Below are 13,505 nucleotides of genomic sequence, written 5' to 3' on the forward strand. Positions count from 1 at the left end.
TCAAGGACATTCAGAGACTGGTCCCGAAGCCACTGCTGTGTTGTCTTGGCTGTGTGCTTAGGGTCGTTGTCTTTTTGGAAAGTGAACCTTCACCCCAGTCTGCAGTCCTGAGCGCTCTGCAGCAGGTTTTCATCAAGGATCTCTCTGTACTTTGCGCCGTTCATCTTTCCCTGGATCCTGACTTGTCTCCCATTCCCTGCCGCTGAAAAACATCCCCACAGCATGATGCTGACCCCACCATGCTTCACCGTAGGGATGGTGCCCGGTTTCCACCAGATGTGACGCTCGGCATTCAGGCCAAAGAGTTCCATCTTGGTTTCATCAGACCAGAGAATCTAGTTTCTAATGGTCTGAGAGTCCTTTAGGTGCCTTTTGGCAAACTCCAAGCGGATTGTCTTGTGCCTTTTACTGAGGAGTGGCTTCCGTCTGGCCACTCTACCATAAAGGCCTGATTGGTGGAGTACTGCAAAGATGGTTGTCCTTCTGGAATGTTCTCCCATCTCCACAGAAGAACTCTAGAGCTCTGTCAGAGTGACCATTGGGTTCTTGGCCACCTCGCTGACCAAGGCCCTTCTCCCCCGATTGCTCTGTTTGGCCGGGCAGCCAGCTCTAGGTAGAGTGTCGGTGGTTCCAAACTTCTTCCATTTAAGAATGAGGGAGGTCACTGTATTTTTGTTCAGTATAGCTTTGAAGCTGCAATTTCTTTAAGCCCCATGGCAAAATGTGTAGAATTACAGGAAATTAGCATTAAAACGGCAATTTCTCAGTCCAGAACTGCCAACCATGAAGAATAATTACGAGTATCACTTCATCACTGCAGTGGCACCTCACGACAACACATGTTGCATTATTTTAAACCTGTAACTGCCACTTCCTGAAACCTATAGTCTTTAATGACATCAAACAATTTTACCCAAAATAATAGTCTAGGTATTTGGTCCTTAATGAAATTGAGATGGTCTCAATTTCACATTCAATTTTTTCTAGGTTAAATATTAAATTATTATTGTAATGGTTATTGTAATTAATAGGAGTCTACTGGCTGCTTAATTTTGGTTGGGGCTAAAATAATCATTAAATTACTAGATGCAATGTAGTAGTTTATCCTACTGTATTTAGAACATGAAACAACTGAACACAGCCTATAAACCTGTTTCAGATCTCCATCCCTGACCTCATCCATCCAGTTAGGTCTGACTACTAGGCTACCATTCATTGGTGAACTGACTAGGCTATTATCACATCATTAGCAGCCTACTGTTGACACACGCCGATATCAAGAGGACAGATCAATAACTGATTCATTAAACATAGGCCTACTAATCTTTAACAGTCCAACACATTTCTGTGAAGGACGGTATTAGAAGAACAGCTCTCTGCCATGTCTGTTTCAATCCACGCAGCGCAGCACGTTTCCTTGCTCGTCAATGTCTCGCGCCTACTACTGTTGCAGAGATCAAAGCATGTTCGGGCAAGATTAGTGTCCTTGCTTAGTTGACTAAACGCTTTAGCTAATTACCTTTGTCATAATGACGATTTAGCTAAGGAGCTAAGTACGAAATAATATATGTGCTTGACTAACACATACAATTTTGGAAAATGTATTTGGCAAACAGTTCGTTCTCCATTTTCCCTACACTTTTCGCTCACAAATCAGTGGTATCAACAGAGAGTGGAGAGCTACCATCCAGATCGGTGTAGTAAAATAGTACTAAAGAAAACTCTGAATGCTACGACTATGGAAGCCCAACTATAATACTTTTTGCTTATTTTAGGGTAGTTTTTCATACGAGCTACTTTGACCTCAAATTGTGGGCTTGATCCGCAAAATGCGTGCAGGTTGGCACGTCTGTCAGCCCCGTGACAAAATGTGTAGACTTGCAGGAAACTAATTTTAAAACTTAAATATGCTCTCTGCCCCATTGCAAAATGTGTGGAGTTGCAGAAAAGTAGCTTCAGAACAACAAAAGACCCCCCTCCCTAACTTTGCCACCGCCGCTGAAAAAAATCCTTGAAGAAACACTGAGTATAGACAACACCTTTAGACTTAAGGAGGAAATTATGATATATTTAGCAGTGTGGTCCAGATACACATAGTACAGTAACTTTAGCTACTGGCTAGCCTCACACTGAGCAAGAGGAGTTAGAGGAGTTCATGTAGTAAAAAAAGTTATCTGGAATGTGCCAAATAAAACCAAATTTCCTGTGTTGTGCCTTGGTTTTGTGTGGGTGTGTTGGTAACTTATGTCAATGACAGTCCGGTTTAGCCCGTTTTGCAGAGGAAAAATATTTCCAAAACTGTCTAATGGGAACAAAGACAAACTTCAACCTCGGAATACAGAAGTTGCTGTGTAAGACTTTTTTGGGGGTGAAGAAAAAAAGTGTAGCCTATCTATTCATGAATGTCCTGTCAGATGGTGGTTAATTGGAGCACTCATTGCTCAGGAAAGAGAGAAAAACATCTATCATAAGATTTATTTCAACAGCCAATCTAGCCCTGACACACCAACGTTAACTAGGTAACGTTACCTACGCACCACCGCATGAGTACAAAGAAATTTTGACCAGGCGTACCAACTTTTTGAAACACTTGGTAAATAACTTCGATTCCTGAATAAATTCTTGGAAATGCAGCAACGAGTCATTTGGCTGCAACGTGGTCTCAGGCCAGGTCAATTCGTATTACTATTCTGACATTAGCTTGTTAAATAACGTTCGTTATTCTAAGAATTAGCTGACTGTCTAACGTTAGTCTCAGGGACCCAAGTTAGTATATAGACTGAAGTCAAGACGCCGAGTTAGCAAAACAGACAACCAGCTAACATACACATTGCAATATTGTAGAATGTGAAACCATAAGCGGATCAGAGATCGATAAAAAAATACCAACTAGCTAATTTACAGTAACTAGCTGTCAATTCGCTAAATGTAGCTAGCTAACGTTAGCTGCTGGCTTACTTAAACTGCGGTAACGTTAGTCTACACACCAAGCCATATCCTTACATTTTCATCTGAAACTGAGATTAACGTTAAACAAGCACCAGATAAATTGAGACAGCCAGCTTAGTAACGTTAACTGTTATAGCAAGCTAGCTAACATTAGCTACCATAAATACAAAAGCGGTCTGGCTTGAATGTTTATCCTGTCTAAGCCTTTAACGTTAGTCGTTAACGTTAGCTAATATAAGAAGCTACTAACAAACTTACTTAACTGAAAATCCATCCACCCACCTGTCGTGTTTATGCTTATTCCCCTCCAGGGACCTAGCGAGCTAGATAACTATTTTCTTCAACCAAAACCCGGTCAATCGCACTGCGATGTGGTCGGTCAGTCAGAGGTAAACCTGTTGCTAACACGTCACGAGCCAGGTTGTTCGGACTACTTCGGAGACATGAGCTTTCACAAGGTAGACGTGCAAGTTAGCTAGCTGAGGTTACTAGCTAAAGAAGTTGATTTCATAGCTATCTGTAACGTTATCTAGTAGTTGACTTGACTTCCCTCTGCTCTCACACCCCTGCCATCTGGCTCACTTAACATGAAAGCTAGTAGACGTGATACTGTAGTGTAATGTTAGAACTATTTTTATTAACAAATATCAACAAACAAATGAGGAATAGTCACATGCAAACAAGCATACATACAAGCTATTTACATTGCCAGGAATCCTAAACAAACAAATCATATTCATTAATAATACAAGTTAATTGTTTTTGTTTTTCATTTTAGTTGTAGTGCCATATTGTTTAAATTAATTTCTAAAGTGAAAAAAGTTAGGTTTTGAATTAGACCATTTGCATTTGTGAATGTGAAATTTACCTGATATTTTTAGCAGTTGAATTAAATATACCACATCTTTATCAATGTCAGAATTTCAGAAATGAATTATTATATCAAAACAATTAAATAGTACCACCGGTCCTATTTTATTTGTAACAAAAGTATGTTTATCAATCCAAAAAATTCCACCATAAATACAGGCAAAAAACAAATGCAAAATAGTCTCGTCCATTCCAGAAATCACATTTATAGTCAATATTCAGCTTGAATCTTTCCAAAACAAGTTTCACAGGATAAATTCTATGTAACATTTTAAATTAAACTTCCTTTACCTGGTTACTGATACAATATTTGTTAGCAATTCTCCATGCTTTCCTCCTTTGTATATAGCCATAGATATTTGACCAAAATAATCTTGCTGAGGGAATTGTAGTAATATAGCACTAGTATTTTGCCAGCAGCACAGATGATGACGTCACGTTCGTACGGCAATGAGGAAACCTAAATAAAAGCCGATTTCAAAACAGCATCAAAATATATTGAATTTTAGTCAATGGCCACTTTTATTGTGCCAACAAGAAAAGGCAGTAAGTAATTTCTGAAATAAAAACAATAATATATATTTGTATGTATGTGTGTGTGTGTGATTATATATACATATATATATGTATATATATGTATTTATATATATATACATATACACACATATGTGTGTGGGTCCGCGGTCAAAAAACCACCCCTCATCACTGTCAAACGCTCCCTAAAACACTTCAGCGAGCAGGCCTTTCTAATTGACCTGGTCCAGGTATCCTGGAAGGATACTGACCTCATTCCGTCAGTAGAGGATGCCTGGTTATTCTTTAAAAGTGCTTTCCTCACCATCTTAAATAAGCATGCCCCATTCAAAAACATTAGAACCAGGAACAGATATAGCCCTTGGTTCACTCCAGACCTCACTGCCTTTGACCAGCACAAAAACATCCTGTGGTGTACTGCATTAGCATCGAATAGCCCCCGCGACATGCAACTTTTCAGGGAAGTTAGGAACCAATATACACAGGCAGTTAGGAAAGCAAAGGCAAACTTTTTTAAACAGAAATGTGCATCCTGTAGCACTAACTCCAAAAAGTTCTGGGACACTGTAAAGTACATGGAGAACAAGAGCACCTCCTCCCAGCTGTCCACTGCACTGAGGCTTGGAAACACTGTCACCACTGATAAATCTGCGATAATTGAGAATTTCAATAAGCATTTATCTACGACTGGCCATGCTTTCCACCTGGCTACCCCTACCCCGGTCAACAGCCCTGCACCCCTCACTGCAACTTGCCCAAGCCTATCCCCATTTCTCCTTCACCTAAATCCAGATAGCTGATGTTCTGAAAGAGCTGCAAAATCTGGACCACTACAAATCAGCAGGGCTAGACAATCTGGACCCTCTCTTCCTAAAACTATCTGCCGAAATTGTTGCAACCCCTATTACTAGCTTGCTCAACCTTTCTTTTGTATCGTCTGAGATCCCCAAAGATTGGAAAGCTGCCACGGTCAACCCCCTCTTCAAAGGTGGAGACACTCTAGACCCAAATTACTACAGACTTATATCTATCCTACCCTGCCTTTCTAAGGACTTTTCGAAAGCCAAGTTCACAAACAGATCACCAACCATTTTGAATCCCACTGTACCTTCTCTCCTAAGCAATCTGGTTTCCGAGCTGGTCATGGGTGCACCTCAGCCACTCTCAAGGTCCTAAACGATATCATAACCGCCATCAATAAGAGACATTACTGTGCTGCCGTATTCATCGACCTGGCCAAGGCTTTTGACTCAGTCACCACATTCTTATTGGCAGACTCAACAGCCTTGGTTTCCCAAATGATTGCCTCACCTGGTTCACCAACTACTTCTCTGATAAGAGTTCAGTGTGTCAAATCAGACCTCTGGCAGTCTATGGGGGTGCCACAGGGTTAAATTCTCGGGCTGACTCTCTTCTCTGTATACATTCTGTATACTTCTGGCCTTTCCTTGGACACTGTGTTAACTAACCTCCAGACGAGCTTCAATGCCATACAACTCTCCTTCCGTGGCCTCCAACTGCTCTTAAATGCAAGTAAAACGAAATGCATGCTCTTCAACCGATCACTGCCCGCACCTGCCCGCCCATCCAGCATCACTACTCTGGACGGTTCTGACTTAGAATATGTAGACAACTACAAATACATAGGCGTCTGGTTAGACTGTAAACTCTCCTTCCAGACTCACATTAAGCATCTCCAATCCCAAATTAAATGTAGAATCGGCTTCCTATTTCACAACAAAGCATCCTTCACTCATGCTGCCAAACATACCCTCGTAAAACTGACCATCCTACTGATCCTCAACTTCAGCGATGTCATTTATAAAATAGCCTCCAACACCCTACTCAACAAATTGGATGCAGTCTATCACAGTGCCATCCATTTTGTCACCAAAGCCCGATATACTATCCACCACTGCGACATGTATGCTCTCGTTGGCTGGCCCTCGCTTCATACTTGTCGCCAAACCCACTGGCTCCAGGTCATCTACAAGTCTCTACAGGGTAAAGCCCCGCCTTAACTCAGCTCACTGGTCACCATAGCAGCACCCACTCATAGCACGCGCTCCAGCAGGTTTATCTCTCTGGTCAACCCCAAAGCCAATTCCCACTTTGGCCGCCTTTCCTTCCAGTTCTCTTCTGCCGTTGACTGGAACGAACTGCAAAAATAACTGAAGCTGGAGACTCCTATCTCCCTCACTAACTTTAAGCACCAGCTGTAAGAGCAGCTCACAGATTACTGCACCTGCACATAGCCCATCTGTAAACAGCCCATCTGTAAACAGCCCATCCAACTACCTCATCCACATACTTTATTTATTTATCTTGCTCCTTTGCATCCCAGTATCTCTATTTGCACATTCATCTTCTGCACATCTATCACTCCAGTGTTTATTTGCTATATTGTAATTACTTCACCACCGTGGCCTATTTATTGCCTTACCTCCCTTATCTTACCTCACTATATAGAGACGTTTTTGTTGTTTTCTTCTTCTACTGTATTATTGACTGTGTTTTGTTTATTCCATGTTTAACTCTGTGTTGTTGTATGTGTCGAACTGATGTGCTTTATCTTGGCCAGGTCGCAGTTGAAAATGAGAACTTGTTCTCAACTAGCCTACCTGGTTAAATAAAGGTGAGAAAAAAAATCCCAGTGGGTCAGAAGTTTACATACATTCAATTAGTATTTGGTAGCATTGCCTTTAAATGGATTAACTTGGGTCAAACGTTTCAGGTATTCTCCCACAAGCTTCCCACAATAAGTTGGGTGAATTTTGGCCCAATCCTCATGACAGAGCTGGTGTAACTGAGTCAGGTTTGTAGGCTTTGCTCACACATGCTTTTTCAGTTCTGCCCACAAATTTTCTATAGGTTTGAGGTCAAGGCTTTGTGATGGCCACTCCAATACCTTGACTTTGTTGTCCTTAAGCCATTTTGCCACAACTTTGGTAGTATGATTGAGGTCATTGTCCATTTGGAAGACCCATTTGCGACCAAGCTTTAAACTTCCTGACTGATGTCTTGAGATGTTACTTCAATATGTCCACATCATTTTCCTTTCCTCATGATGCCATCTATTTTGTGAAGTGCACCAGTCCCTCCTGCACCAGTCCCTCCTCAGTTACACCAAAGCACCCCCACAACATGATGCTGCCACCCCCGTGCTTCACGGTTGGGATGGTGTTCTTCAGCTTGCAAGCCTCCCCCTTTTTCCTCCAAACATACGATGGTCATTATGGCCAAACAGTTCTATTTTTGTTTCATCAGACCAGAGGACATTTCTCCAAAAAGTATGATCTTTGTCCCCATATGCATTTGCAAAATGTAGTCTGGCTTTTTTTATGGCAATTTTGGAGCAGTGGCTTCTTTCTTGCTGAGTGGCCTTTCAGGTTATGTCGATATAGGACATGTTTTTACTGTGAATATAGATACTTTTGTACCCGTTTCCTCCAGCATCTTCACAAGGTCCTTTGCTGTTGTTCTGGGATTGATTTGCACTTTTCGCATCAAAGTACATTCATCTCTAGGAGACAGAACGCGTCTCCTTCCTGAGTGGTATGATGGCTGCGTGGTCCCATGGTGTTTATACTTGCATACTATTATTTGTACAGATGAACGTGGTACCTTCAGGCATTTGGAAATTGCTCCCATGGATGAACCAGACTTGTGGAGGTCTACAATTTATTTTCTGAGGTCTTGGCTGATTTCTTTTGATTTTCCCATGATTTCAAGCAAATAGGCACTGAGTTTGAAGGTAGGCTTTGAAATAGATCCACAGGTACACATCCAATTGACTCAAATGATGTCAATTAGTCTATCAGAAGCTTCTAAAGCCATGACATCATTTTCTGGAAATTTAAAGGCAGTCAACTTAGTGTATGTAAACTTCTCACCCACTGGAATTGTGATACAGTGAATTATGTGAATTAATCTGTCCGTAAACAATTGTTGGAAAAATTACTTGTCATGCACAAAGTAGATGTCCTAACTGACTTGGCAAAACTATAGATTGTTAACAAGAAATTTGTGGAGTGGTTGAAAAATGAGTTTTAATGACTACAACCTAAGTGTATGTAAACTTCAACTGTATGTGTCACGTATATATATATATGTGTCTGTGTATATATGTATATATGTGCAGAACGACGGATTTTTAACTTGTCAGCTCGGGGATTCGATCTTGCAACCTTTCGGTTAAAAGTCCAACGCTCTAACCACCTGCCGCCCAATACATACACATATGTGTATATATATATACACTGCTCAAAAAAATAAAGGGAACACTTAAACAACACAATGTAACTCCAAGTCAATCACACTTCTGTGAAATCAAACTGTCCACTTAGGAAGCAACACTGATTGACAATAAATTGCACATGCTGTTGTGCCAATGGAATAGACAACAGGTGGAAATTATAGGCAATTAGCAAGACACAGACCACAGACCACTTCCCAGTTCCAATGCTTCCTGGCTGATGTTTTGGTCACTTTTGAATGCTGGCCGTGCTTTCACATTAGTGGTAGCATGAGACGGAGTACCAGGAGCTACCAGGAGACAGGCCAGTCCATCAGGAGACGTGGAGGAGGCCGTAGGAGGGCAACAACCCAGCAGCAGGACCGCTACCTCTGCCTTTGTGCAAGGAGAAGCAGGAGGAGCACTGCCAGAGCCCTGCAAAATGACCTCCAGCAGGCCACAAATGTGCATGTGTCTGCTCAAACGGTCAGAAACAGACTCCATGAGGGTGGTTTGAGGGCCCGACATCCACAGGTGGGGGTTGTGCTTACAGCCCAACACTGTGCAGGACGTTTGGCATTTGCCAGAGAACACCAAGATTGGCAAATTCGCCACTGGCGCCCTGTGCTCTTCACAGATGAAAGCAGGTTCACACTGAGCACATGTGACAGAGTCTGGAGACGCCGTGGAGAATGTTCTGCTGCCTGCAACATCTTCCAGCATGACCGGTTTGGCGGTGGGTCAATCATGGTGTGGGGTGGCATTTCTTTGGGGGGGCCGCACAGCCCTCCATGTGCTCGCCAGAGGTAGCCTGACTGCCATTAGGTATCGAGATGAGATCCTCAGACCCCTCGTGAGACCATATGCTGGTGCGGTTGGCCCTGGGTTCCTCCTAATGCAAGACAATGCTAGACATCTGGGACATCATGTCTCGCTCCATCCACAGACTGTCCAGGAGTTGGCGGATGCTTTAGTCCAGGTCTGGGAGGAGATCCCTCAGGAGACCATATGCCACCTCATCAGGAGCATGCCCAGACGTTGTAGGGAGGTCATACAGGCACGTGGTAGCCACACACACTACTGAGCCTAATTCTGACTTGTTTTAAGGACATTACATCAAAGTTGGATCAGCCTGTAGTGTGGTTTTCCACTTTAATTTTGAGTGTGACTCCAAATCCAGACCTCCATGGGTTGATAAATTTGATTTCCATTGATCATTTTTGTGTGATTTTGTTGTTAGCACATTCAACTATGTAAAGAAAAAAGTATTTAATAAGAATATTTTATTCATTCAGATCTAGGATGTGTTATTTTAGTGTTCCCTTTATTTTTTTGAGCAGTGTATATTATATATATGTGTATGTATGGGGCGGCAAGTAGCCTAGTGGTTAGAGCGTTGGACTTGTATGACTTTGTCATAGCAGCACTTAGTTCTCCATGCCTTTGATATGATTCATATTGGCTTGTAGAGAAAAAAAACATTTCTACCTGTCTCAGCTAAAGTGGGGTGGAAAATACTCAGGAGGGTCTCTAATAACCGAATATGTGTGTTATAGAGATATGCATTAAGCCCTGGATGTTACATTAATTCCAAAACAATAAATGAATATACTGTTGTGTTGAATATCAGTTGGAAAGACAAAACACCTTAACACTTTTTATTACCCCATTTGCTTCCAGTGTGAAATAAATTGTGCAATGCTATCGTCTAGCAACTCAAAGGTTGCGAGTTTGAATCTCATCACGCACAACTTTAGCAACTTTTCAACTACTTACTACTTTTGAGCTACTTTGCAACTTCTTAGCATGTTAGTAAACACTTCCCATAACCATAACCCTTTAACCTAACTCCTAAACGTATCCCTCACCCCTAGCCTAGCTAACATTAGATACCTAGCCACCTAGCTAGAATTCTTAACATATCATACATTTGGCAAATTCTTAACATGTTGTACGTTTTGACAATTCGTAACACATCATTCGAAATGGGTGATGGACATCCACAAATGAATACATACCATATGAAAGGTAACATATTATACTAAATGGAGTCCCTTGGATTTACAGACGGAATAATACGAAGTGCACTGAGACCAGGTTGAATGTTCTCCATTGTTACTCTGAAAGCTTGTTTATACTGTGTACTGATAGCCTTGTCTCTTGTAATACATTTTGCACTCTACAAAAAGTGCCTTTGCTGGCCTTTATAGATAATCATGACAATATAGCTTGTAAATAATCTTGTCTGTTATTATTTTTGACAACTAGGTAATAGGCCATCACTGTATACAGCACACCTTGATAGATAAGCAATATATAGTCATATCAGCCTACAACTTGTAAATAATTGTATCAATTGCTGTTCAGAAAGATTTATTATACTGTGTCCTTAATAGCCTGGTTAATATTCCTTACATTTGACTTGTAAATAAATTAGATTTTCGTTTTGATAATAAAATTTAGCTTTTGTGTTTTTGTTGTTGAGTGTGTATTAATTTCCAGACCATGAATAGGGGAAAGAATTGGAGGGCGCTCCACCAATGTGAGTCGAAGTGCAAGCAAAAAATCAAATCATCATCGAAAAGAAAAAGGAGCAACGCATTCTCACCATAAAGTACGTTTTATGGAAGGTAAAAAGATTGATGTTTTGGCCTTCAATGGACCATGGATAGTACCAGGTTATTTAAAGCTTTGTTTCTGGATATTTACGACACAGTCCCACTTCAAAACTTCACATATTTGTTTAGTAGAGGCCCTTGTGAGTATTTCCCACCCCACTTTAGCTGAGACAGGTAGAAATGTATCTTTACAAGCCAATATGTATCCCATTTACAGTGTATTACAGTGTATTGCATTGGGGGCTATGGAGGGGTGGAGTGAAAATCCAGCCGCAGGCCATACGACCAGTGGTTGAAAAAGTACCCAATTGTCATACTTGAGTAAAAGTACAGATACCTTAATAGAAAATTACAAGTAAAAGTCACCAAGTAAAATACTACTTGAGTAAAAGTCTAAAAGTATTTGGTTTTAAATATACTTAAGTGTCAAAAGTAAATGTAATAGCTAAAATATACTTAAGTATTGAAAGTAAAAGTTTAAATAATTAAAAATTCCCTATATTAAGCAAACCAGACAGCACCATTTTCTAGTTTTTATTTATGGTTAGCCAAGGGCACACTCCATAATTTACAAACGAAGCATTTGTGTTTAGTGAGAGGCAATACAGATGACCAGGGATGTTCTCTTGATAAGTGTATGAATTTGACAATTTTCCTGTCCTGCTAGCCATTCAAAATGTAACGAGTAGTTTTGGGTGTCAGGGAAAATGTATGGAGTAAAAAATACATTCTCTTCTTTAGGGATGTAGGGAAGTAAAAGTTGTCAAAATAATAAATAGTAAAGTACAGATACCCCAAAAAACACCTTAAGTAGTACTTTAAATTATTTGTACTGAAGTACTTTACAGTCCCCCTCCAAGACTAACCTTAGGATAGTAGAGACCCTACTGACTATTTCTCATTCCACTTTAGCTGAGACAGAAAAAGTTCTCTCTACAAGCCAATATGCATCCCATGTATTCTATTAGTGTTTTGCATTGGGGGCTATGGATGGGGCAGAGCGAACAGCCAGCAGCAGGCAGTGCGACACAGTCCCCTTATAAAACGGACCATATTTGGTTAACAGAGACACGACTGAGTATTTCCCTACCCAAGTTTATATGATACAGGTAGTAAATTTCTCTTTACAACGCAATAAGTATCCCATATACAATGTGGTGTATTACATTGCAGTGAATGGAGTAAGGAGTCGCCAGCACTCCGTATTATTATAAACCCGTTGCCCAGCACAAGAGACCAATTTAAGTTTTGCAGTCTTGAGTAATTCCAATAATATACATTTACATTTAAAATGTATTTCTTTAAATATAGCATACACAATAGCTTTTAACATACCAATGTGTAAACCTTCAAAATAAAGCTGGTATAAAAAATACAATTATCCATGTATTTTTTCCAAAGGTTGCAATGCTGTGAAAATCAGTTGTACCGTACAAGTGCAAAAAATAATCGATATTCGAGTATAGCGTGTCTTTTTAGGGGACTATTTTTTTTAATTCGCGATCATAATTCCAGCATAACAGCCTAATGCTAGGATTCTGTTAATGTAGCTGGTTGCACTTGGCTGGCTGTTAGCTACAAATTGGTAGGTATGGTGTGCCACCCTTTGAACCGTTTTCATTACTACACTGACACGGTCGGTGACAGGTTAGAATCGGCTGCTGCTTGTGTCCTCCTGGGCTGCGTTCAATGTGGGAAAAGAACCCGTCTGCTTCGTTCAATTAAACGGAAACGGTGCTGTTCTGAACGACCAGATGAAAAACGGGGAGGGATTAGGTTATGGGTTCAAAATGCAACGCTGCCAACCACTTCCCTTTAAATACGCCACTCATAGCATTAAGCCATACCAACCAAACGGAGGAAGCGTACCTCAGTATCATCAAGAACGTTTTGGGAAAACGTGTCGTTTAATACAAACCTTTGCTCCGTTGCATAAAGAACCCCTGGGATAAATTACAATATCATTTGCGTGTACGGGCCATCTAGCGGTCGGATTCCCACCCCCAATTTATTTATTTTTTACATTTATTTCGAAATGGTTCTTGATAGATAGGTAAGTTCTGATTTATTAAAACATTTTCAGATACATTTTTCATAAATCAAACCATTCACTAGGCAGATCGCCTAGTGGTTAGAGCGTTGGACTAGTAACTGGAAGGTTGCAAAATCGAAACCTGAGCTGGCAAGGTAAAAATCTGTCATTCTGCCCCTGAACAAGGCAGTTAACCCACTGTTCCTAGGCCGCCATTGAAAATAAGATTTTGTATTTAACTAGGCAAGTCAGTTAAGAAAATGTAAAA

The 13,505-nt window shown here is 40.7% G+C and overlaps 1 protein-coding gene across 7 annotated transcripts in view; it reads right to left on the reverse strand.

Moving 5' to 3' along the window:
• si:ch73-138n13.1 (zinc finger CCCH domain-containing protein 13) overlaps positions 1-4,134 on the reverse strand; it is a 40,681-nt gene extending 36,547 nt beyond the window's left edge. For 5 of the 7 annotated variants that reach the window (XM_052478691.1, XM_052478690.1, XM_052478688.1 and 2 more), the window contains exon 1: positions 3,232-3,539. The gene's annotated coding sequence lies outside the window, so the exon portion shown is untranslated. Of the gene's footprint in view, positions 1-3,207; positions 3,540-4,110 lie in introns of those variants that run through there. The other 2 variants (XM_035735159.2, XM_052478685.1) reach the window with 2 other exon arrangements.
• Between the last annotated feature and the right edge of the window lie 9,371 nt (positions 4,135-13,505).

This window comes from Oncorhynchus keta, chromosome 25, assembly GCF_023373465.1.
Source record: "Oncorhynchus keta strain PuntledgeMale-10-30-2019 chromosome 25, Oket_V2, whole genome shotgun sequence".
In the NCBI taxonomy this organism is placed as follows: domain Eukaryota; kingdom Metazoa; phylum Chordata; class Actinopteri; order Salmoniformes; family Salmonidae; genus Oncorhynchus; species Oncorhynchus keta.